Here is a 24,922-nt window from a genome sequence, read left to right as displayed (position 1 = left end):
AGTTTATTTCAGATAATGTTAATTCGTGATGGTGTAAGTCAAAATAGTGATGGGATTAATAATAGTCCTAGAAATGTTGTAGTTCAATTTAATGATAAATTAAAGATGTTAGTTGATGGGTCAAATGTTGAGAATAGATTTGTTATCATTTTCAATTTAAGTTTTTTATTTCAATTGTTCCTTTTTCTGCTCTTTTAATAAGGTTAGGTTTAAATGAGAAGAAGTTTATTTGATTAAACAAGATTAATGTAGCTGAAAATATAATGAATAGTGAGAATCATATAAGAGGGGATATTTGAGGGATTTGGATATAATTTACCCATCAGAAGTAGTCGTTAATTTACTATTATTTGGTTTAAGAGACCATTACTTACTTTCAGTCATCTGATGAATTTCAAGGTGTACTAATTTTTTTTAGTTACTTTAGATTGACACTCTAATGTTATTTATTTTAACTAACTCCTTAAATTATGTTAGATGATCACTTAATAAATAAATTTACTGAAGTTCTTTCAATTACAATTGGTATAAATCTGTGGTTTGCTCCACAGATTTCTGAGCATTGTCCAAAGAATAATCCAGGTCGATTTATTGTGAATGTTCCTTGATTTAACCGACCTGGCGTTGCATCAATTTTAACCCCTAATGCAGGAACTGCTCATGAGTGTAGAACATCTGATGCTCTTGTTAATACTCGTACTTCTGTATTAATTGGTAGGATTGTTCGGTTATCTACATCTAGTAGTCGGAATCCATCATTTTCTAGGGCATGTTCTGGTGTTATATAAGTGTCAAATTCTACGTCTATGAAGTCTGAATATTCATATCTTCAATATCATTGTCGTCCAATGGTTTTAATTGTAATTATTGCATCTACTGAATCATCAAGTAAATATAATAGTCGTAATGATGGAAGGGCAATAAAAATTAATGTAATTGCTGGTAAAGCTGTTCAGATTGTTTCAATTAAATGTCCATGAAGTATATTACGGTTAGTATAGGCAATAAATAATATATAACTTAGGGCATAACCTACAATTACTGTAATTAATAATAATACGACCATAGTATGATCATGAAAGAATGATAATTGCTCCATTAATGGTGAAGCTCCATCTTGAAGAGATAAATTTGATCATGTTGCCATTAATAAATATTTTCTAATAAAAGGTCAAACCTTTATTTGTAGAGCTTAAATCTACTGCACTAATCTGCCATATTAGAATCTAGAGATTAATGGTAATTCTGAGTAACTATGTTCTGCAGGAGGGTTATTTTGTAGTCATTCTGTTGATCTTCTTATGTTAGCTCTAAATATAATTGCTCGGTTTGTAATCATTCTTTCTCATATAATTACAATGAATATAATGATTCCTACAATAGAAATCGTAGACCCAATTCTTGATACTACGTTTCATGATGTATATGCGTCTGGGTAGTCAGAGTATCGTCGAGGTATTCCTGCTAATCCTAGGAAGTGTTGAGGAAAGAATGTTAAATTTACTCCAATGAATATAATTGTAAATTGGATTTTTAATCATGTATTATTTATAGTTAATCCTGTAAATAGTGGATATCATTGAATGACACCTCCTATAATTGCAAATACTGCTCCTATAGATAATACATAATGAAAGTGGGCTACTACATAATATGTATCATGTAATACAATATCAAGTGATGAATTTGCTAATACTAATCCTGTTAATCCACCAATTGTAAATAGGAAAATAAATCCTAGAGCTCATAATAATGGTGGATTGAACTTGAATTTAGTTCCATATAATGTAGCTAATCATCTAAATACCTTAATTCCTGTAGGTACAGCAATAATTATTGTTGCTGATGTAAAATATGCTCGTGTGTCAACATCCATTCCTACTGTAAATATATGATGTGCTCATACAATAAATCCTATTAGTCCAATTGATAGTATAGCATAAATTATACCTAATGTTCCAAATGATTCAATTTTTCCTCTTTCTTGACATACAATATGTGAAATAATTCCGAACCCCGGTAGAATTAAAATATAAACTTCTGGGTGTCCAAAGAATCAAAATAGATGTTGATATAGAATTGGGTCACCCCCTCCTGCAGGATCAAAGAATGATGTATTTAAATTTCGATCTGTTAATAATATAGTAATAGCTCCTGCTAAAACTGGAAGTGAAAGAAGGAGAAGTAATGCTGTAATAGCTACAGATCATACAAATAAAGGTGTTTGATCTAAAGTTATACTTTCTGATCGTATATTAATTGCTGTTGTAATGAAATTCACTGCACCAAGAATAGATGATACACCTGCTAAGTGCAGTGAAAAAATAGCTAGATCTACAGATGCACCCCCGTGTGCAATAGCTCCTGCTAGAGGAGGGTAAACTGTTCATCCTGTACCAGCACCATTATCTACTATAGGAGATGTAAGAAGAAGGGTTAGTGAAGGTGGTAGTAATCAAAAACTTATATTATTTATTCGTGGAAATGCTATATCTGGTGCACCAATTATTAGTGGAACAAGTCAATTACCAAATCCACCAATTATAATAGGTATTACTATAAAGAAAATTATTACGAATGCGTGAGCTGTAATAATAACATTATAAATCTGGTCATCCCCAATTAGAGATCCGGGTTGGCCAAGTTCAGCACGAATAAGTATTCTTATTGATGTTCCTACTATTCCTGCTCATGCTCCAAATATGAAGTATAAAGTACCAATGTCCTTATGGTTTGTTGAGAATAATCATTTTTGCGGTAAGATGGCTGAATTTTAGGTGGTAGACTGTAAATCTACTTATGAGATGTTTTCTCTCTTATCATATTTAGGTCTTATATTCAATTATGATTCTAGACTGCAATTCTAGAGGTGTAAAATTTTACTAAGGCCTAAAAGATTATTCTTTTAATTATAACTTTGAAGGTTATTAGTTTGATTAACTTAAGTCCTTAGTATAATGAAATTAAGGTTGATGTTGAAATCAATCCTATTGTTGAAATTATTACTGTTATAGGAAGAATGATTCTTGATTTTTGGGACTTTATCTTTATAGATCACGAATTTTCTGTGTATGATATAATTAGAGCTGAGAATCTAATACGTATATAGTAGTAGAGTGTAATTGTAGTTAATACAACTACAATAGTTATAATAGTTGTTATATTGTTTTCTATTAATGATTGTATTACAATTCATTTTGGTAAGAATCCAAGGAATGGTGGTAGTCCACCTAAAGATAATATAGATAAGAATATTATGAATTTAATTTCGGTTTTTATATTTCTGGCTGAATAAATTTGATTTATGAAAAATAAATTTATTTGCTTAAATAATAAAACTATAATTAATCTTAATAGTGAGTAAATAATGAAGTATAGTTCTCAAATGTTTTCTCTGACTGTTAATGATCTAATTATTCAACCTAGATGTCTGATTGATGAATATGCTAAAAGTTGTCGTAAGGATGTTTGATTTAAACCTCCTATTGCCCCAATAATAATTCTTAAGATAATAATTGTTCAAATAAAAGTTCTTAATTGAATACAATAAGATAAGACCATTATTGGGGCGATTTTTTGTCATGTTATTAATGTTAAACAATTATTTCATCTTGATGCTCCTATAACTTCTGGAAATCAGAAATGGAAAGGTGCAGCTCCAATCTTTAATAATAGTCTAGATCTAATTATTATTGATGGGATAAATTCTGTTTCCCATCCCATTGGATATTTTATTTGAATCAGCAAAATTGAAAATAATAATATTGTCGATGCTATTGCTTGGACAATAAAATATTTAATTGATGATTCATTTATTATTATATTTTTATTTCTTGTTAGGAGCGGAATAAATGAAAGTAAGTTGATCTCAAGTCCTATTCAAACCCCAAATCAGGAATTTGATGAAATGGACAGGATCGTTCCTATCATTAATGTTGATAGGAAGAGAAGTTTTGTAGAGTTGTTGGTCATTAAAAAGGAGAGGATTGATACTTCTATAAATGGGGTATGAACCCATTAGCTTGTTTAGCTTACCTTTTTACATTAAGGTGTATGATGCACGTTAGTTTTTGATACTAAAGGAGATAGTTTAATTCTATCTTATGTAATTTTAATGAAGGTAATTTTATTTACTTTATTTACCCTATCAAGGTAACCCTTTAATCAGGCACTTCTTTTATTTAATATATAAATCGAAAGTTTTTTTTGAAATTCTTTTATGTATTATTTTGTTTAATTAGGATTAATTTATCCTGCTCATTTTATTTTTTATATATATATATATATAATAAATAATTTATATTAATATATTACATTTAATTGAAATTAAAGTATTATAAGTTCATCTTACCATTATCAATTGATTATTTTAATGCAATTATTTACCTAGGATTATAGCTACTTATGTTTTTAGCTTAAAATAGGTTATTATAATATAATATATATAATAATATGTAATTTAATATTTAATATTATTACAATTGGATATAATAAATAAAATTATTAATTCAAATATAAAATATTATAATTAATACAAATAATTATATTAATTATAATAATATAATTATGTAAATTATCTATAATTAGATTATTTAACTAATATATATGAAAGTTAACTTAATATAAAAAAAAGAATTCATATTAATAACATATTATATTAAATTACATAATTGTATAAAATATATTTATTATATTATTTAATCTTTCTTTATTTATTAGTGAAAAGAAAGATTAAATAAGAAAGAATATAATACATTTATTGCTATACATGTTCCATATTAATCTTTAATTATATATAATAGAGAAGTTGTTGTGGTCATACATAGGGGCGTTTCTTTTTTTTTGTTAATGTTTTTTTCTTTTTTTTCTTTAAATATTTGAATCTTTTATTTTTTCCTGAATTAATAGATTTAAAATTTTCTTATTTTTTATTTTTAAAAGTTTTATTCTAGCTTGTTTATTCACTTTTTCTTTGTATTATATGTAAGTTTTGTTAGACTAAATGTTCTTTTTGCAGTAATTTGATTTAATTATCAAGTGATTTTGGATTTAGCAATTGATTTAGTATCGGCATAATTTGTGCCAGCAGCCGCGGTTATACGATTGATACAAGTGAATATTATTGGTTAAAACAGTTGTTTATATTATTAGGGTTGAAATATAAATTTGTAAGGTGAAATGTTAAAATTTATTTGTGGCCCTTTTTATGAATCTGTGAAATTTAAATAATAAACTAGGATTAGATACCCTATTATTTTAAATGTTAATTATATTTACCAGGGTACTATTAGTTAAGGTCTTTAAACCCAAAGAATTTGGCGGTATCTCATTCCATTCAGAGGAACCTACCCCATGATTGATAATACACGATTTACTCTACTTAATTTATTTGTTTGTATATCTCCGTTATCAGAGAATCTTTTTAGAGTTATAATTCTCAAGATTTATAATTATAAAATATTTCAGGTCAAGGTGCAGCTTATAGTTAAGAGGAGGTGGGTTACAATAGATTTTTGTTTATAACGGATTTGATAGTGAAATACTGTTAATGAAGGTGGATTTGATAGTAATTTAATTTATTTAATTTAACTGATATTGGCTCTGAGATGTGTACACATCGCCCGTCGCTCTCATTATTGATTATTCTATTTTATTTTAAAGTAGCTTCAATTTAGACGAGATAAGTCGTAACATAGTAGATGTACTGGAAAGTGTATCTAGGAAGAGTTTCAAGATATAACTTATTAGTAAAGTGTTTCATTTACACTGAAAATTTTTCTGTGCAAATCAGGATATCTTGATTATTTATTTTATTATATTTATTTTTTGTTTATTTAATTATTTAATATAAATAATTTTATTGTATTTTTGTCTTAGTATATTTTATAGAATTGATTTTTTAAATTATAGTTTATTGGTAATGTAAGTGTTTTATGAAATATTATTTAAAATTTTTTTAAGTAGATTTTATTTATTGTACCTTTTGTATCAGGGTTTATCAAAATTTTAGTATTTATTTTACTTGTCTCGATTTGGGTTGATTTATAAATAATTTATAGTTAATGTATCATAATTATTATTAAATTATTTATAGAAATGAGATGTTAATCGTTTCCCAAGATATCTAGTTTCTTAAGAAAAAATTTAATTTTTTAAAGTTATTTGTTTTTATTTAATTTTTTAAGTAAAAATATTAACTTATTTATTCTTTAAGGGATTAGCTTTGAAGTTAATAACCTATAATTTATTTTATAGAAATATAATAGTAAGCTTTAAACCAGCTATCTTTAAGATTACGTTTTAGTTCATTATTTTTTATTTTGTTTTATAAATATTTTAGGTTTTTTATTAAGATTATTAATTTATTTTAAAATTTTTTTTATAATGATAGAATTAGTATATTTATTTGTATGAAATTTTCACCTTGTGAACTTATTATAAGGAACTAGGCAAAATTGATTTCCACCTGTTTATCAAAAACATGTCCTCTTGTTTATATTTTGAGGTCTGGCCTGCTCACTGAGCGTATTTTTAAAGAGCCGCGGTATTTTGACCGTTCTAAGGTAGCATAATCATTAGTCTCTTAATTAGAGACTAGATAAACTCTTCATTATTATATCATTTATTTATGTTTGTTATTTTGATCCATAATTTATGATCATAAGATTAAGTTACCTTAGGGATAACAGCGTAATTGTTTTTGAGAGCTCATATCGACAAAGCAGATTGCGACCTCGATGTTGGATTAAGAAAAATTTTGGGTGCAGGAGCCCAATGATTAGGTCTGTTCGACCTTTAAATTCTTACATGATCTGAGTTCAGACCGGCGTGAGCCAGGTCGGTTTCTATCCTAAGATTGTTAATCCATATTAGTACGAAAGGACCATATGGTTAAAATATTTTTTGTTATATCGATTAATATTAATTTATTTACTATTTTGACAGATTAATGTGTTGAATTTAGAATTCATTTATGTAGATTTTTTCTACAAATAGTATTGATACTTTATGATTTATTTATATTTATTTTGAATTTTCTTTTATTGGTTATTTGTGTTTTAATTAGTGTTGCCTTTTTAACTTTATTAGAGCGTAAGGTTTTAGGTTATATTCAGATTCGAAAGGGTCCAAATAAGGTAGGTTTTGTTGGAATTCCTCAGCCATTTAGAGATGCTATTAAGTTAATTTGTAAGGAGCAGCCAATTCCTATTATATCTAATTACCTACTTTATTATTTTTCCCCTGTTTTTAATTTAATGATTTCTTTAGCCGTTTGAGTAATTTTTCCTTATTTAACTTATATGTGTTCTTTTTCTTATGGATTTTTATTTTTTTATGTTGTACTAGATTAGGTGTTTATACTGTTATAATTGCTGGTTGATCTTCTAATTCAAATTATTCATTATTAGGTTCTCTTCGTTCTGTTGCTCAAACAATTTCTTATGAAGTTAGTTTAGCTTTAATTTTATTGTCTTTAATTATTTTAATTGGTAGTTTTAATATGTTTGATTTTATAAACTATCAGCTTTATTGTTGATTTATTATTATTTCTTTTCCTTTAGCTTTAGCTTGTTTTGCTTCTTGCTTAGCTGAAACTAATCGTACTCCTTTTGATTTTGCTGAAGGGGAATCTGAGTAAGTTTCAGGATTTAATATTGAGTATGGTGCGGGTGGTTTTACTTTAATTTTTTTAGCTGAATATACTAGAATTGTCTTCATAAGAATGTTATTGGCTTTAATTTTTTTGGGCGGTGATTTTTATTCTTTTATATTTTTTATTAAGCTTGCTATTATATCTTTTGGTTTTATTTGGGTTCGTGGAACATTACCACGGTTCCGTTATGATAAATTAATGTACTTAGCTTGAAAAAGTTTTTTACCTTTATCTTTGAATTTTTTTATTTTCTTTGTTGGTTTAAAGATTTTATTTATCTCATTTGTTTAGTGAAATTTTTTGAGAAAAGTTAATAGAAGAGTTAAACTTCTAATTTTATGTTTTCAAAACATATGCTTTTCCTAAGCTAATTAACTTTATTCCTTAATTAATTTATCTCATGTGTTTCTGACATGGACATTAATTAAGAAATATGTGAAGTAAATAATTGTTAAGATTTGACCTGTTATAATATAAGGTTCTTCAACAGGTCGTTTACCAATTCACGTTAGTAAGCATACAACAACTACTATAATTCAGAATAAAATTTGATTAATAGGGTAAAATTGAATGCCTCGGAATGGTGTTTTATTATAAAATGGTAAAATTATTAAGATTCTAATTGATAAAAATAATGCAATAACACCTCCTAACTTATTAGGGATAGATCGTAGAATTGCATATGCAAATAGGAAATATCATTCTGGTTGAATGTGAACTGGTGTTACTAATGGGTTGGCAGGTACAAAGTTATCTGGATCTCCTAATAGGTAAGGATTAATTAAACATAGTATAATTAATAATGATGTTATTATTACAAATGTAATAGAATCCTTAAAGGTAAAGTATGGATGGAATGGAATTTTTTCAATATCTCCATTTAGTCCAAGAGGATTATTAGATCCTGTTTGGTGAAGAAAAAATAAATGAATTGCTGCTATAGCAGCAATAATAAATGGTAATACAAAATGGAATGTGAAGAATCGATTTAATGTTGCATTATCAACAGCAAATCCTCCTCATACTCATTGGACTAAATCTGTTCCTAAGTATGGGATTGCTGATAATAAATTAGTAATTACTGTTGCACCTCAAAAAGATATTTGGCCTCAGGGTAAGACATATCCTATAAATGCAGTTGCTATAACTAAAAATAAAATCACTGTACCAATTATTCAGGTATGTATATATATATATATAAGATCCATAGTAAATTCCCCGTCCTACATGTAAGTAAATACAAATAAAAAATATAGATGCTCCATTTGCGTGTAAGGTTCGGATAATTCAACCATTATTTACGTCTCGGCAGATGTGTACTACACTACTGAATGCTATTTCAATATTTGATGTATAATGTATAGCTAAAAATAGTCCAGTTACGATTTGAATTACCAAACATAACCCTAATAGGGATCCAAAATTTCATCAAAATGAAATATTTGTTGGGGCAGGTAAGTCAATTAAAGAGTTATTCATAATTTTAATTAAAGGATGTCTTAATCGTAAGGGTTTATTCATTAGTAATTATCTTATTTTACGAATAGGTCCCTGATTAATATTGGTGATTTTAACAACTGCTAGTAGTGCTAAAAATAAATAAATTATTATTATTATTGTAATAATGAATGTTGGTCTATTATATAATTTTTCTAAAGATATTGTTATTTCTTGATAATTGATTGAATTATCAATATTTATAGTTTCAGTGTTTTTGAAAAAGTCTATAAATATAGATATATCTAGAATAATTAATATTAATATGATAAATACTCACATTATTAATGTAATAATTATAGTGATTGATTTAGGCTGAAATATTTCGTTTGATGCAATTCTTGTAATGTAAATAAATAATACTAGTATACCACCAAGAAATGTTAAAAATAAAATATATGATAATCAATATCTTTCTATTATTGTTCCTGTTATTAATCCAACTAGGAAGGTTTGAAGTATAATAAAAAGCTTTATTGATATTGGGTGTCTCAATTTAATAAAATTAATATTTATTACATTTGATAATGATATAATTATTATTTTGATCATTTCAGGGGTTAGTTTATTTAAAATACCGGTTTTGGGGACCGATGATGGAAGCTTTTCCACCTCTGAAGTTTTAAAAGTGGGGGCTGGACTTATTTCCGGTTTACAAGACCGGCGTTTTTTTTAAACTATTAAAACTAATGTTTATATTCTCTATTTTTACTTCTTTATTGATTTATTTTGCTGGTGTTTATGTTTTTTCTTCTAAACGTAAACATTTATTAATGGTTCTTTTGAGATTAGAATATATTGTTCTTTCTTTATTTATGTTAGTTATTGTTTTTCTTATTGAGTTTGATTATGATTATTTTTTTCCTGTTATTTTTTTAGTTTTTTCTGTTTGTGAGAGTGCTTTAGGTCTTTCTATTTTAGTTTCAATAATTCGTTCTCATGGTAATGATTTTTTTAATTCTTTTGGTTTATCTTTATGTTAAAGTATTTATTTATAACTATTTTTTTGATCCCTCTTTGTTTATTAAATAATTGTTGATGGTTGGTTCATTCTTTAATGTTTCTGTCGGGTTTTGTTTTTATAATTTGTGTTTATTCATATGCTGATTTGAATATAATTAGATATTATTTTGGTATTGATTATTTTTCTTTTAGTTTAATTTTACTTAGTTTTTGGATTTGTTCTTTAATAATCACTGCTAGAGGTTCAGTTTATTTAAGTTCATATCATTCTAATTTTTTTGTTTTTATGGTTTTCATTTTAATAATTATGCTTTATTGTTCATTTGCTAGATTAAGTCTTCTTTCTTTTTATATTTTTTTTGAGGCTAGATTAGTTCCTACTTTACTTTTAATTTTGGGTTGGGGTTATCAACCTGAGCGTTTGCAGGCTGGTGTTTATTTAATTTTTTATACTTTGGTTGCTAGATTACCTTTATTATTAGTTTTATTTAAGGTTTATGATTTTTCTAATACTTTATATTTTCCTTTATTGGTTGATTTTGGTTCTTATTATTTTATGTTTTATGTATTTATAATTTTGGCTTTTTTAGTTAAGATACCTATGTTTTTGGTTCATTTATGACTTCCTAAGGCTCATGTAGAGGCCCCTATTTCAGGTAGAATAATTCTTGCTGGTGTTTTATTAAAGTTAGGTGGTTATGGTATTTTTCGTGTTATAAAGGTTATTTCTTATTTGGGTTTAAAGTTTAATTATTTTTGATTGTCTTTAGGTTTATCTGGGGGTGTTATTGTAAGATTTATTTGTTTTCGTCAGGTTGATTTAAAGTCTTTAATTGCATATTCTTCTGTTGCACATATAAGAATGGTTATTGGTGGATTGATGACTATGAATTGATGAGGTTGTGTAGGTTCTCTTTCTCTAATGGTTGGTCATGGTTTATGTTCTTCTGGTTTATTTTGTTTATCTAATATTATTTATGAACGTTTAGGTAGACGAAGATTATTAATTAACAAGGGTATAATTAATTTGATGCCAAGAATGGCTTTATGATGATTTCTTTTAAGATCATCAAATATGGCTGCTCCTCCTTCTTGAAATTTGGTAGGTGAAATTAGATTATTAAATAGAATTATATCTTGATCTTCTTTTAGATTCTTACCAAAATGAATTGTAATACAATCATTAATAGAAAACAATATAACAACTATTATAACTATTATAGTTGTATTAACTACAATTACACTCTACTACTATATACGTATTAGATTCTCAGCTCTAATTATATCATACACAGAAAATTCGTGATCTATAAAGATAAAGTCCCAAAAATCAAGAATCATTCTTCCTATAACAGTAATAATTTCAACATCAACCTTAATTTCATTATACTAAGGACTTAAGTTAATCAAACTAATAACCTTCAAAGTTATAATTAAAAGAATAATCTTTTAGGCCTTAGTAAAATTTTACACCTCTAGAATTGCAGTCTAGAATCATAATTGGATATAAGACCTAAATATGATAAGAGAGAAAACATCTCATAAGTAGATTTACAGTCTACCACCTAAAATTCAGCCATCTTACCGCAAAAATGATTATTCTCAACAAACCATAAGGACATTGGTACTTTATACTTCATATTTGGAGCATGAGCAGGAATAGTAGGAACATCAATAAGAATACTTATTCGTGCTGAACTTGGCCAACCCGGATCTCTAATTGGGGATGACCAGATTTATAATGTTATTATTACAGCTCACGCATTCGTAATAATTTTCTTTATAGTAATACCTATTATAATTGGTGGATTTGGTAATTGACTTGTTCCACTAATAATTGGTGCACCAGATATAGCATTTCCACGAATAAATAATAGAAGTTTTTGATTACTACCACCTTCACTAACCCTTCTTCTTACATCTTCTATAGTAGATAATGGTGCTGGTACAGGATGAACAGTTTACCCTCCTCTAGCAGGAGCTATTGCACACGGGGGTGCATCTGTAGATCTAGCTATTTTTTCACTGCACTTAGCAGGTGTATCATCTATTCTTGGTGCAGTGAATTTCATTACAACAGCAATTAATATACGATCAGAAAGTATAACTTTAGATCAAACACCTTTATTTGTATGATCTGTAGCTATTACAGCATTACTTCTCCTTCTTTCACTTCCAGTTTTAGCAGGAGCTATTACTATATTATTAACAGATCGAAATTTAAATACATCATTCTTTGACCCTGCAGGAGGGGGTGACCCAATTCTATATCAACATCTATTTTGATTCTTTGGACACCCAGAAGTTTATATTTTAATTCTACCGGGGTTCGGAATTATTTCACATATTGTATGTCAAGAAAGAGGAAAAATTGAATCATTTGGAACATTAGGTATAATTTATGCTATACTATCAATTGGACTAATAGGATTTATTGTATGAGCACATCATATATTTACAGTAGGAATGGATGTTGACACACGAGCATATTTTACATCAGCAACAATAATTATTGCTGTACCTACAGGAATTAAGGTATTTAGATGATTAGCTACATTATATGGAACTAAATTCAAGTTCAATCCACCATTATTATGAGCTCTAGGATTTATTTTCCTATTTACAATTGGTGGATTAACAGGATTAGTATTAGCAAATTCATCACTTGATATTGTATTACATGATACATATTATGTAGTAGCCCACTTTCATTATGTATTATCTATAGGAGCAGTATTTGCAATTATAGGAGGTGTCATTCAATGATATCCACTATTTACAGGATTAACTATAAATAATACATGATTAAAAATCCAATTTACAATTATATTCATTGGAGTAAATTTAACATTCTTTCCTCAACACTTCCTAGGATTAGCAGGAATACCTCGACGATACTCTGACTACCCAGACGCATATACATCATGAAACGTAGTATCAAGAATTGGGTCTACAATTTCTATTGTAGGAATCATTATATTCATTGTAATTATATGAGAAAGAATGATTACAAACCGAGCAACTATATTTAGAGCTAACATAAGAAGATCAACAGAATGACTACAAAATAACCCTCCTGCAGAACATAGTTACTCAGAATTACCATTAATCTCTAGATTCTAATATGGCAGATTAGTGCAGTAGATTTAAGCTCTACAAATAAAGGTTTGACCTTTTATTAGAAAATATTTATTAATGGCAACATGATCAAATTTATCTCTTCAAGATGGAGCTTCACCATTAATGGAGCAATTATCATTCTTTCATGATCATACTATGGTCGTATTATTATTAATTACAGTAATTGTAGGTTATGCCCTAAGTTATATATTATTTATTGCCTATACTAACCGTAATATACTTCATGGACATTTAATTGAAACAATCTGAACAGCTTTACCAGCAATTACATTAATTTTTATTGCCCTTCCATCATTACGACTATTATATTTACTTGATGATTCAGTAGATGCAATAATTACAATTAAAACCATTGGACGACAATGATATTGAAGATATGAATATTCAGACTTCATAGACGTAGAATTTGACACTTATATAACACCAGAACAAGACCTAGAAAATGATGGATTCCGACTACTAGATGTAGATTACCGAACAATCCTACCAATAAATACAGAAGTACGAGTATTAACAAGAGCATCAGATGTTCTACACTCATGAGCAGTTCCTGCATTAGGGGTTAAAATTGATGCAACGCCAGGTCGGTTAAATCAAGGAACATTAACAATAAATCGACCTGGATTATTCTTTGGACAATGCTCAGAAATCTGTGGAGCAAACCACAGATTTATACCAATTGTAATTGAAAGAACTTCAGTAAATTTATTTATTAAGTGATTATCTAAGATAATTTAAGGAGTTAGTTAAAATAAATAACATTAGAGTGTCAATCTAAAGTAACTAAAAAAAATTAGTACACCTTGAAATTCATCAGATGACTGAAAGTAAGTAATGGTCTCTTAAACCAAATAATAGTAAATTAACGACTACTTCTGATGGGGAAATTATATCCAAATCCCTCAAATATCCCCTCTTATATGATTCTCACTATTCATTATATTTTCAGCTACATTAATCTTGTTTAATCAAATAAACTTCTTCTCATTTAAACCTAACCTTATTAAAAGAGCAGAAAAAGGAACAATTGAAATAAAAAACTTAAATTGAAAATGATAACAAATCTATTCTCAACATTTGACCCATCAACTAACATCTTTAATTTATCATTAAATTGAACTAGAACATTTCTAGGACTATTATTAATCCCATCACTATTTTGACTTACACCATCACGAATTAACATTATCTGAAATAAACTAAATTTAACCTTACATAATGAATTTAAAACACTTCTTGGACCAAAATCATTTAATGGAACAACATTCATTTTCATCTCAATTTTTATTATAATATTATTTAACAATTTTATAGGATTATTCCCTTATATTTTTACTAGAACAAGACATTTAGCATTAACATTTGCAATTGCCCTACCTATATGGCTAAGATTTATATTATTTGGATGAATTAACCATACTAATCATATATTTACACACCTTGTACCACAAGGTACACCGCCTGCATTAATATCATTTATAGTACTAATTGAAACAATTAGTAATGTTATTCGACCAGGTACATTAGCAGTACGGTTGGCAGCAAATATAATTGCAGGACACTTATTATTAACCTTATTAGGAAACACAGGACCATCTATAGCAATAAACTTAATCTCATTACTAATTATTGGACAAATACTTCTATTAATTCTAGAATCAGCAGTAGCAATAATTCAAGCCTATGTTTTCTCAATTCTAAGAACTCTATATTCTAGAGAAGTATATTAAACCTATGTTAACAACTCACTCAAACCACCCATTCCACTTAGTAGACTATAGACCTTGACCATTAACAGGAGCAATTGGAGCAATAGTCCTAGTATCAGGACTAGCAAAATGATTCCACCTATTTAATATTAACTTATTCATAATTGGATTTGGAATTACCCTACTAACTATAATTCAATGATGACGAGATGTAGTACGAGAAGGAACATATCAAGGATTACATACAGGATTTGTATCAATTGGATTACGATGGGGAATAATTTTATTTATTGCATCAGAGGTATTATTTTTCGTTTCTTTTTTTTGAGCATTCTTTAGAAGAAGATTAGCACCAACAATTGAACTAGGAATACTATGACCTCCAATAGGAATTCAACCCTTTAACCCTATACAAATTCCGTTACTTAATACAGCTATTCTTTTAGCATCAGGAGTAACAGTAACATGAGCACATCATAGTTTAATGGAATCTAATCATACTCAAGCACTACAAGGATTATTCTTCACAGTGTTATTAGGACTATACTTTACAATACTTCAAGCATATGAATATTGAGAAGCACCTTTTACCATTGCAGATGCAGTTTATGGATCAACATTCTTTGTTGCAACAGGATTCCATGGTTTACACGTAATTATTGGAACAATCTTTTTATCAACATGTCTACTTCGACACTCAATAAATCAATTTTCACCAAGACATCACTTTGGATTTGAAGCAGCAGCATGATACTGACACTTCGTAGACGTAGTATGATTATTCTTATATATCTCTATTTATTGATGAGGTAGATAATTGTTTTTCTAGTATAAATAGTATATTTGACTTCCAATCAGAAAGCTTGATATAAATCAAGAAAAACAATTCTAATTCTATCAACAAGAGTTTTCATTAGATTTATTATTCCAATAATTGTTATAATCCTGGCAACAACACTATCAAAAAAATTCATTAATGATCGAGAAAAAAGATCACCATTTGAATGTGGGTTTGATCCAAAAAGATCAGCACGAATACCATTCTCAATACGATTCTTCCTAATCGCAGTAATCTTTTTAATTTTTGATGTAGAAATTGCACTAATTCTACCAATTGTAATTATTTTTAAAACTTCAGACATTATAATCTGAACAGTATCAACAATATTTTTTATTCTAGTTCTATTAGGAGGACTATACCATGAATGAAACCAAGGAGCATTACAATGAGCAGAATAAAGGGTTGTAGTTAAATATAACATTTGGGTTGCATTCAAAAAGTATTGATATTATCAATCAACCTTAAATAGAATAAGAAGCGAAATATTGCAGTCAGTTTCGACCTGGAAGATTGGTATGTACTACCCTTATTCTTATTAATTGAAGCCAAAAAGAGGCGTATTACTGTTAATAATATAATTGAACTATAATAGTTCCAATTAAGGAAATGTAAAGCCAATATGAAAGCTGCTAACTTTTTATATTAGCGGTTAAACTCCGTTAACATTTCTAAAATTTATATAGTTTAAATAAAACATTACATTTTCACTGTAAAAATAATATATCTATATTTATAAATACTTAAAAGTAAAAATACTTCCTTAACATCTTCAGTGTCACGCTCTAATTACAAGCTATTTAAGTAAACGAAAAACAATATTACCAAAATAAATATTCAAAAAATAAAAGTTAAAAGATAAATCTTGAAATTAGAATCATATCAACCTTGAATATAACCAATTAAATAAATAAATAATCTATATAAACCTTGACCACCAAGTAATTCACCTCAACCATAATCAAATGACTTAGATGAATAATAACCTATTTTTAAAGGAATATATCTAATAAACTTAGTTGAAAGAAAAGGTATAAATCATATAGAACCAGCAAATCTAACAAAAGAAAGTATACTTAAAGAAAATAAGTTATGAGAAAAATCAAAATTAGAAATAAGATAACCTAAATAAGCACCTAAAATAACAACTGTAATAGTTAAAAACTTTAAATAATAAGGTAAAGCAATCACATGAGGAATAGGAAAAATTAATCAAGATAAAAGACTACCACCAAAAACAGCAACAAACAATAGACCAATTATTCCAAATTAAATATAATAACCCTTATCATCAAAAGAAAATCTAGAATAAAAATTATTATCACCAGATATTGAATAATAAAACAAACGAAAAGAATAAGAAGCAGTTAAACCAGTAGAAAAAAAATAAAGAAAAAAAATTAAACAATTAATTCATCTTAAACAAACCATCTCAAGAATTAAATCCTTTGAATAAAATCCTGCTAAAAAAGGTATTCCACACAAAGATAAACTAGAAACATTAAAACAAACTGAAGTTAAAGGTATGAAATTAACAATTGATCCTATAAAACGAATATCCTGAGAATCCTTCAAATTATGAATTATTGAACCTGCACATATAAATAATAATGCCTTAAATAAAGCATGAGCCAATAAATGAAAAAATGCAAGCTTTGGATAACCTATAGCCAAAATTCTTATTATTAAACCAAGTTGTCTTAAAGTAGAAAGAGCAATAATCTTCTTTAAATCAAACTCAAAATTAGCGCCCAATCCAGCCATAAATATAGTTATACAACCAATTAAAAGTAAAAATCAACCACAATTATAAGTATCCAATATTGGTCTAAAACGAATTAATAAATAAACACCAGCAGTAACAAGAGTAGAAGAATGAACTAAAGCAGAAACAGGAGTAGGAGCTGCTATAGCAGCAGGAAGTCATGAAGAGAAAGGAATCTGAGCTCTCTTAGTTATAGCTGCTAAAACAATTAATATAGTAATGAGCTTTATTTCAAAAGAATTAGAAATAAAATCCTAATAATAAATATAATTTCAACCACCAAAATTTAACATTCATGCAATAGAAATTAAAATAGCAACATCACCAATACGATTAGAAAGTGCAGTTAATATACCAGCACTATAAGATTTTACATTTTGATAATAAATAACTAAACAATAAGAAACTAAACCTAAACCATCTCAAACTAATAAAATTCTAATTATATTAGGACTAATAATTAAAAAACCTATAGAAAGAATAAATATTAAAACAATAATAATAAAACGATTTATATTCTTTTCACCAGATATATAATCCTCTCTATAATAAATAACCAAAGAAGAAATATATATAACAAAAGATATAAAAATAAGAGATATTCAATCCAAAATTAAAGTTATAACAACTATAGAACCATTTAAATTGAAAAGCTCTCACTCAACAAAAACTCTATAATCAATTATTAAATAATAAATACCTAAAATAAAAATTATAGTTCTCGAAATAAACAAAGAAAAAAAACTCAAAGAACAAATAGAAAATAAATTCACGGCCTAAGATGAAAAACTTCATATCATTGATTCCACAAAACAATATTTTTAATTAAAATACTTAAGCAAACTAAAGAAAGAAATATTCACCCTTTAAACAGAGAATATTTAAAGGCAATCAATGTACAAGTAAAAGATGATATTCACGAAAATAACCAAGAGAACAAGTATAAACACCAGAATAATAATTCCCATGCTGAGAATAAGAATATATATACAAAGTATAAACAGCTCTAAAAAAAGATAAAAAAATCAAAGCAAAGAATCTAAAAGAAGATCAAGATATAATTCTATTTAATAATCTAATTTCACCTACCAAATTTAAAAAAGGAGGAGCAGCCATATTTGATGATCTTAAAAGAAATCATCATAAAGCCATTCTTGGCATCAAATTAATTATACCCTTGTTAATTAATAATCTTCGTCTACCTAAACGTTCATAAATAATATTAGATAAACAAAATAAACCAGAAGAACATAAACCATGACCAACCATTAGAGAAAGAGAACCTACACAACCTCATCAATTCATAGTCATCAATCCACCAATAACCATTCTTATATGAGCAACAGAAGAATATGCAATTAAAGACTTTAAATCAACCTGACGACAACAAATAAATCTTACAATAACACCCCCAGATAAACCTAAAGACAATCAAAAATAACTAAACTTTAAACCCAAATAAGAAATAACCTTTATAACACGAAAAATACCATAACCACCTAACTTTAATAAAACACCAGCAAGAATTATTCTACCTGAAATAGGGGCCTCTACATGAGCCTTAGGAAGTCATAAATGAACCAAAAACATAGGTATCTTTACTAAAAAAGCCAAAATTATAAATACATAAAACATAAAATAATAAGAACCAAAATCAACCAATAAAGGAAAATATAAAGTATTAGAAAAATCATAAACCTTAAATAAAACTAATAATAAAGGTAATCTAGCAACCAAAGTATAAAAAATTAAATAAACACCAGCCTGCAAACGCTCAGGTTGATAACCCCAACCCAAAATTAAAAGTAAAGTAGGAACTAATCTAGCCTCAAAAAAATATAAAAAGAAAGAAGACTTAATCTAGCAAATGAACAATAAAGCATAATTATTAAAATCAAAACCATAAAAACAAAAAAATTTGAATGATATGAACTTAAAGAAACTGAACCTCTAGCAGTGATTATTAAAGAACAAATCCAAAAACTAAGTAAAATTAAACTAAAAGAAAAATAATCAATACCAAAATAATATCTAATTATATTCAAATCAGCATATGAATAAACACAAATTATAAAAACAAAACCCGACAGAAACATTAAAGAATGAACCAACCATCAACAATTATTTAATAAACAAAGAGGGATCAAAAAAATAGTTATAAATAAATACTTTAACATAAAGATAAACCAAAAGAATTAAAAAAATCATTACCATGAGAACGAATTATTGAAACTAAAATAGAAAGACCTAAAGCACCCTCACAAACAGAAAAAACTAAAAAAATAACAGGAAAAAAATAATCATAATCAAACTCAATAAGAAAAACAATAACTAACATAAATAAAGAAAGAACAATATATTCTAATCTCAAAAGAACCATTAATAAATGTTTACGTTTAGAAGAAAAAACATAAACACCAGCAAAATAAATCAATAAAGAAGTAAAAATAGAGAATATAAACATTAGTTTTAATAGTTTAAAAAAAACGCCGGTCTTGTAAACCGGAAATAAGTCCAGCCCCCACTTTTAAAACTTCAGAGGTGGAAAAGCTTCCAACATCGGTCCCCAAAACCGGTATTTTAAATAAACTAACCCCTGAAATGATCAAAATAATAATTATATCATTATCAAATGTAATAAATATTAATTTTATTAAATTAAGACACCCAATATCAATAATGCTTTTTATTATCCTTCAAACCTTCCTAGTTGGATTAATAACAGGAACAATAATAGAAAGATATTGATTATCATATATTTTATTTTTAACATTTCTTGGTGGTATACTAGTATTATTTATTTACATTACAAGAATTGCATCAAACGAAATATTTCAGCCTAAATCAATCACTATAATTATTACATTAATAATGTGAGTATTTATCATATTAATATTAATTATTCTAGATATATCCATATTTATAGACTTTTTCAAAAACACCGAAACTATAAATATTGATAATTCAATCAATTATCAAGAAATAACAATATCTTTAGAAAAATTATATAATAGACCAACATTCATTATTACAATAATAATAATAATTTATTTATTTTTATCACTACTAGCAGTTGTTAAAATCACCAATATTAATCAGGGACCTATTCGTAAAATAAGATAATTACTAATGAATAAACCCTTACGATTAAGACATCCTTTAATTAAAATTATTAATAACTCTTTAATTGACTTACCTGCCCCAACAAATATTTCATTTTGATGAAATTTTGGATCCCTATTAGGGTTATGTTTGGTAATTCAAATCGTAACTGGACTATCTTTAGCTATACATTATACATCAAATATTGAAATAGCATTCAGTAGTGTAGTACACATCTGCCGAGACGTAAATAATGGTTGAATTATCCGAACCTTACACGCAAATGGAGCATCTATATTTTTTATTTGTATTTACTTACATGTAGGACGGGGAGTTTACTATGGATCTTATATATATATATATATATATACATACCTGAATAATTGGTACAGTGATTTTATTTTTAGTTATAGCAACTGCATTTATAGGATATGTCTTACCCTGAGGCCAAATATCTTTTTGAGGTGCAACAGTAATTACTAATTTATTATCAGCAATCCCATACTTAGGAACAGATTTAGTCCAATGAGTATGAGGAGGATTCGCTGTTGATAATGCAACATTAAATCGATTCTTCACATTCCATTTTGTATTACCATTTATTATTGCTGCTATAGCAGCAATTCATTTATTTTTTCTTCACCAAACAGGATCTAATAATCCTCTTGGACTAAATGGAGATATTGAAAAAATTCCATTCCATCCATACTTTACCTTTAAGGATTCTATTACATTTGTAATAATAACATCATTATTAATTATACTATGTTTAATTAATCCTTACCTATTAGGAGATCCAGATAACTTTGTACCTGCCAACCCATTAGTAACACCAGTTCACATTCAACCAGAATGATATTTCCTATTTGCATATGCAATTCTACGATCTATCCCTAATAAGTTAGGAGGTGTTATTGCATTATTTTTATCAATTGGAATCTTAATAATTTTACCATTTTATAATAAAACACCATTCCGAGGCATTCAATTTTACCCTATTAATCAAATTTTATTCTGAATTATAGTAGTTGTTGTATGCTTACTAACGTGAATTGGTAAACGACCTGTTGAAGAACCTTATATTATAACAGGTCAAATCTTAACAATTATTTACTTCACATATTTCTTAATTAATGTCCATGTCGCAAATGCATGAGATAAATTAATTAAGGAATAAAGTTAATTAGCTTAGGAAAAGCATATGTTTTGAAAACATAAAATTAGAAGTTTAACTCTTCTATTAACTTTTCTCAAAAAATTTCACTAAACAAATGAGATAAATAAAATCTTTAAACCAACAAAGAAAATAAAAAAATTCAAAGAAAAAGGTAAAAAACTTTTTCAAGCTAAGTACATTAATTTATCATAACGGAACCGTGGTAATGCTCCACGAACCCAAATAAAACCAAAAGATATAATAGCAAGCTTAATAAAAAATATAAAAGAATAAAAATCACCGCTCAAAAAAATTAAAGCCAATAACATTCTTATGAAGACAATTCTAGTATATTCAGCTAAAAAAATTAAAGTAAAACCACCCGCACCATACTCAATATTAAATCCTGAAACTAACTCAGATTCCCCTTCAGCAAAATCAAAAGGAGTACGATTAGTTTCAGCTAAGCAAGAAGCAAAACAAGCTAAAGCTAAAGGAAAAGAAATAATAATAAATCAACAATAAAGCTGATAGTTTATAAAATCAAACATATTAAAACTACCAATTAAAATAATTAAAGACAATAAAATTAAAGCTAAACTAACTTCATAAGAAATTGTTTGAGCAACAGAACGAAGAGAACCTAATAATGAATAATTTGAATTAGAAGATCAACCAGCAATTATAACAGTATAAACACCTAATCTAGTACAACATAAAAAAATAAAAATCCATAAGAAAAAGAACACATATAAGTTAAATAAGGAAAAATTACTCAAACGGCTAAAGAAATCATTAAATTAAAAACAGGGGAAAAATAATAAAGTAGGTAATTAGATATAATAGGAATTGGCTGCTCCTTACAAATTAACTTAATAGCATCTCTAAATGGCTGAGGAATTCCAACAAAACCTACCTTATTTGGACCCTTTCGAATCTGAATATAACCTAAAACCTTACGCTCTAATAAAGTTAAAAAGGCAACACTAATTAAAACACAAATAACCAATAAAAGAAAATTCAAAACAAATATAAATAAATCATAAAGTATCAATACTATTTGTAGAAAAAATCTACATAAATGAATTCTAAATTCAACACATTAATCTGTCAAAATAGTAAATAAATTAATATTAATCAATATAACAAAAAATATTTTAACCATATGGTCCTTTCGTACTAATATGGATTAACAATCTTAGGATAGAAACCGACCTGGCTCACGCCGGTCTGAACTCAGATCATGTAAGAATTTAAAGGTCGAACAGACCTAATCATTGGGCTCCTGCACCCAAAGTTTTTCTTAATCCAACATCGAGGTCGCAATCTGCTTTGTCGATATGAGCTCTCAAAAACAATTACGCTGTTATCCCTAAGGTAACTTATCTTATGATCATAAATTATGGATCAAAATAACAAACATAAATAAATGATATAATAATGAAGAGTTTATCTATTCTTCATGTCACCCCAACAAAACATCATCATTAAATATAGAAAGACAAACAAAAAACTATATAAAAGTAAAATGTCAAGCTCTATAGGGTCTTCTCGTCCTAAAGAAGAATTTAAGCCTTTTGACTCAAAAGTTAAATTCAAAAATTTATTAAGAGACAGTTGATTTCTCGTCAAGCCATTCATTCCAGCCACTAATTAAGAGACTAATGATTATGCTACCTTTGCACGGTCAAAATACCGCGGCTCTTTAAAAATACGCTCAGTGAGCAGGCCAGACCTCAAAATATAAACAAGAGGACATGTTTTTGATAAACAGGCGGAAATCAATTTTTCCTAGTTCCTTATAATAAGTTCACAAGGTAAAAATTTCATACAAATAAATATACTAATTCTATCATTATTACAAAAATTTTAAAATTAAATTAATAATCTTAATAAAAAACCTAAAATATTTATAAAATCAAAATTAAAAATAATGAACTAAAACGTAATCTTAAAGATAGCTGGTTTAAAGCTTACTATTATATTTCTATAAAATAAATTATAGGTTATTAACTTCAAAGCTTATCCCTTAAAGAATAAATAAGTTAATATTTTTACTTAAAAAATTAAATAAAAACAAATAGCTTTAAAAAATTAAATTTTTTCTTAAGAAACTAGATATCTTGGGAAACGATTAACATCTCATTTCTATAAATAATTTAATAATAATTATGATACATTAACTATAAATTATTTATAAATCAACCCAAATCGAGACAAGTAAAATAAATACTAAAATTTTGATAAACCCTGATACAAAAGGTACAATAAATAAAATCTACTTAAAAAAATTTAAAATAATATTTCATAAAACACTTACATTAGCAATAAACTATAATTTAAAAAATCAATTCTATAAAATATACTAAGACAAAAATACAATAAAATTATTTATATTAAATAATTAAATAAACAAAAAATAAATATAATAAAATAAATAATCAAGATATCCTGATTTGCACAGAAAAATTTTCAGTGTAAATGAAACACTTTACTGATAAGTTATATCTTGAAACTCTTCCTAGATACACTTTCCAGTACATCTACTATGTTACGACTTATCTCATCTAAATTGAAGCTACTTTAAAATAAAATAGAATAATCAATAATGAGAGCGACGGGCGATGTGTACACATCTCAGAGCCAATATCAGTTAAATTAAATAAATTAAATTACTATCAAATCCACCTTCATTAACAGTATTTCACTATCAAATCCGTTATAAACAAAAATCTATTGTAACCCACCTCCTCTTAACTATAAGCTGCACCTTGACCTGAAATATTTTATAATTATAAATCTTGAGAATTATAACTCTAAAAAGATTCTCTGATAACGGAGATATACAAACAAATAAATCAAGTAGAGTAAATCGTGTATTATCAATCATGGGGTAGGTTCCTCTGAATGGAATGAGATACCGCCAAATTCTTTGGGTTTAAAGACCTTAACTAATAGTACCCTGGTAAATATAATTAACATTTAAAATAATAGGGTATCTAATCCTAGTTTATTATTTAAATTTCACAGATTCATAAAAAGGGCCACAAATAAATTTTAACATTTCACCTTACAAATTTATATTTCAACCCTAATA

General features: G+C 27.1%; 1 long non-coding RNA gene across 1 annotated transcript in view; it reads left to right on the top strand.

The window, feature by feature from the left end:
• LOC126306434 (uncharacterized) overlaps positions 1–24,257 on the top strand; it is a 163,283-nt gene extending 139,026 nt beyond the window's left edge. Inside the window, exon 3 of the long non-coding RNA XR_007553535.1 lies at positions 24,088–24,257. This is a non-coding gene — a long non-coding RNA (uncharacterized LOC126306434). The remainder of the gene's footprint in view (positions 1–24,087) is intronic.
• Positions 24,258–24,922: the final 665 nt, after the last annotated feature.

The sequence above is a fragment of the Schistocerca gregaria genome, unplaced genomic scaffold (assembly GCF_023897955.1).
Source record: "Schistocerca gregaria isolate iqSchGreg1 unplaced genomic scaffold, iqSchGreg1.2 ptg000333l, whole genome shotgun sequence".
Taxonomy (NCBI): Eukaryota; Metazoa; Arthropoda; class Insecta; order Orthoptera; family Acrididae; genus Schistocerca; species Schistocerca gregaria.
Note: the sequence above shows the minus strand (reverse complement) of the source record. Positions and strands in the feature narration are given on the sequence as shown.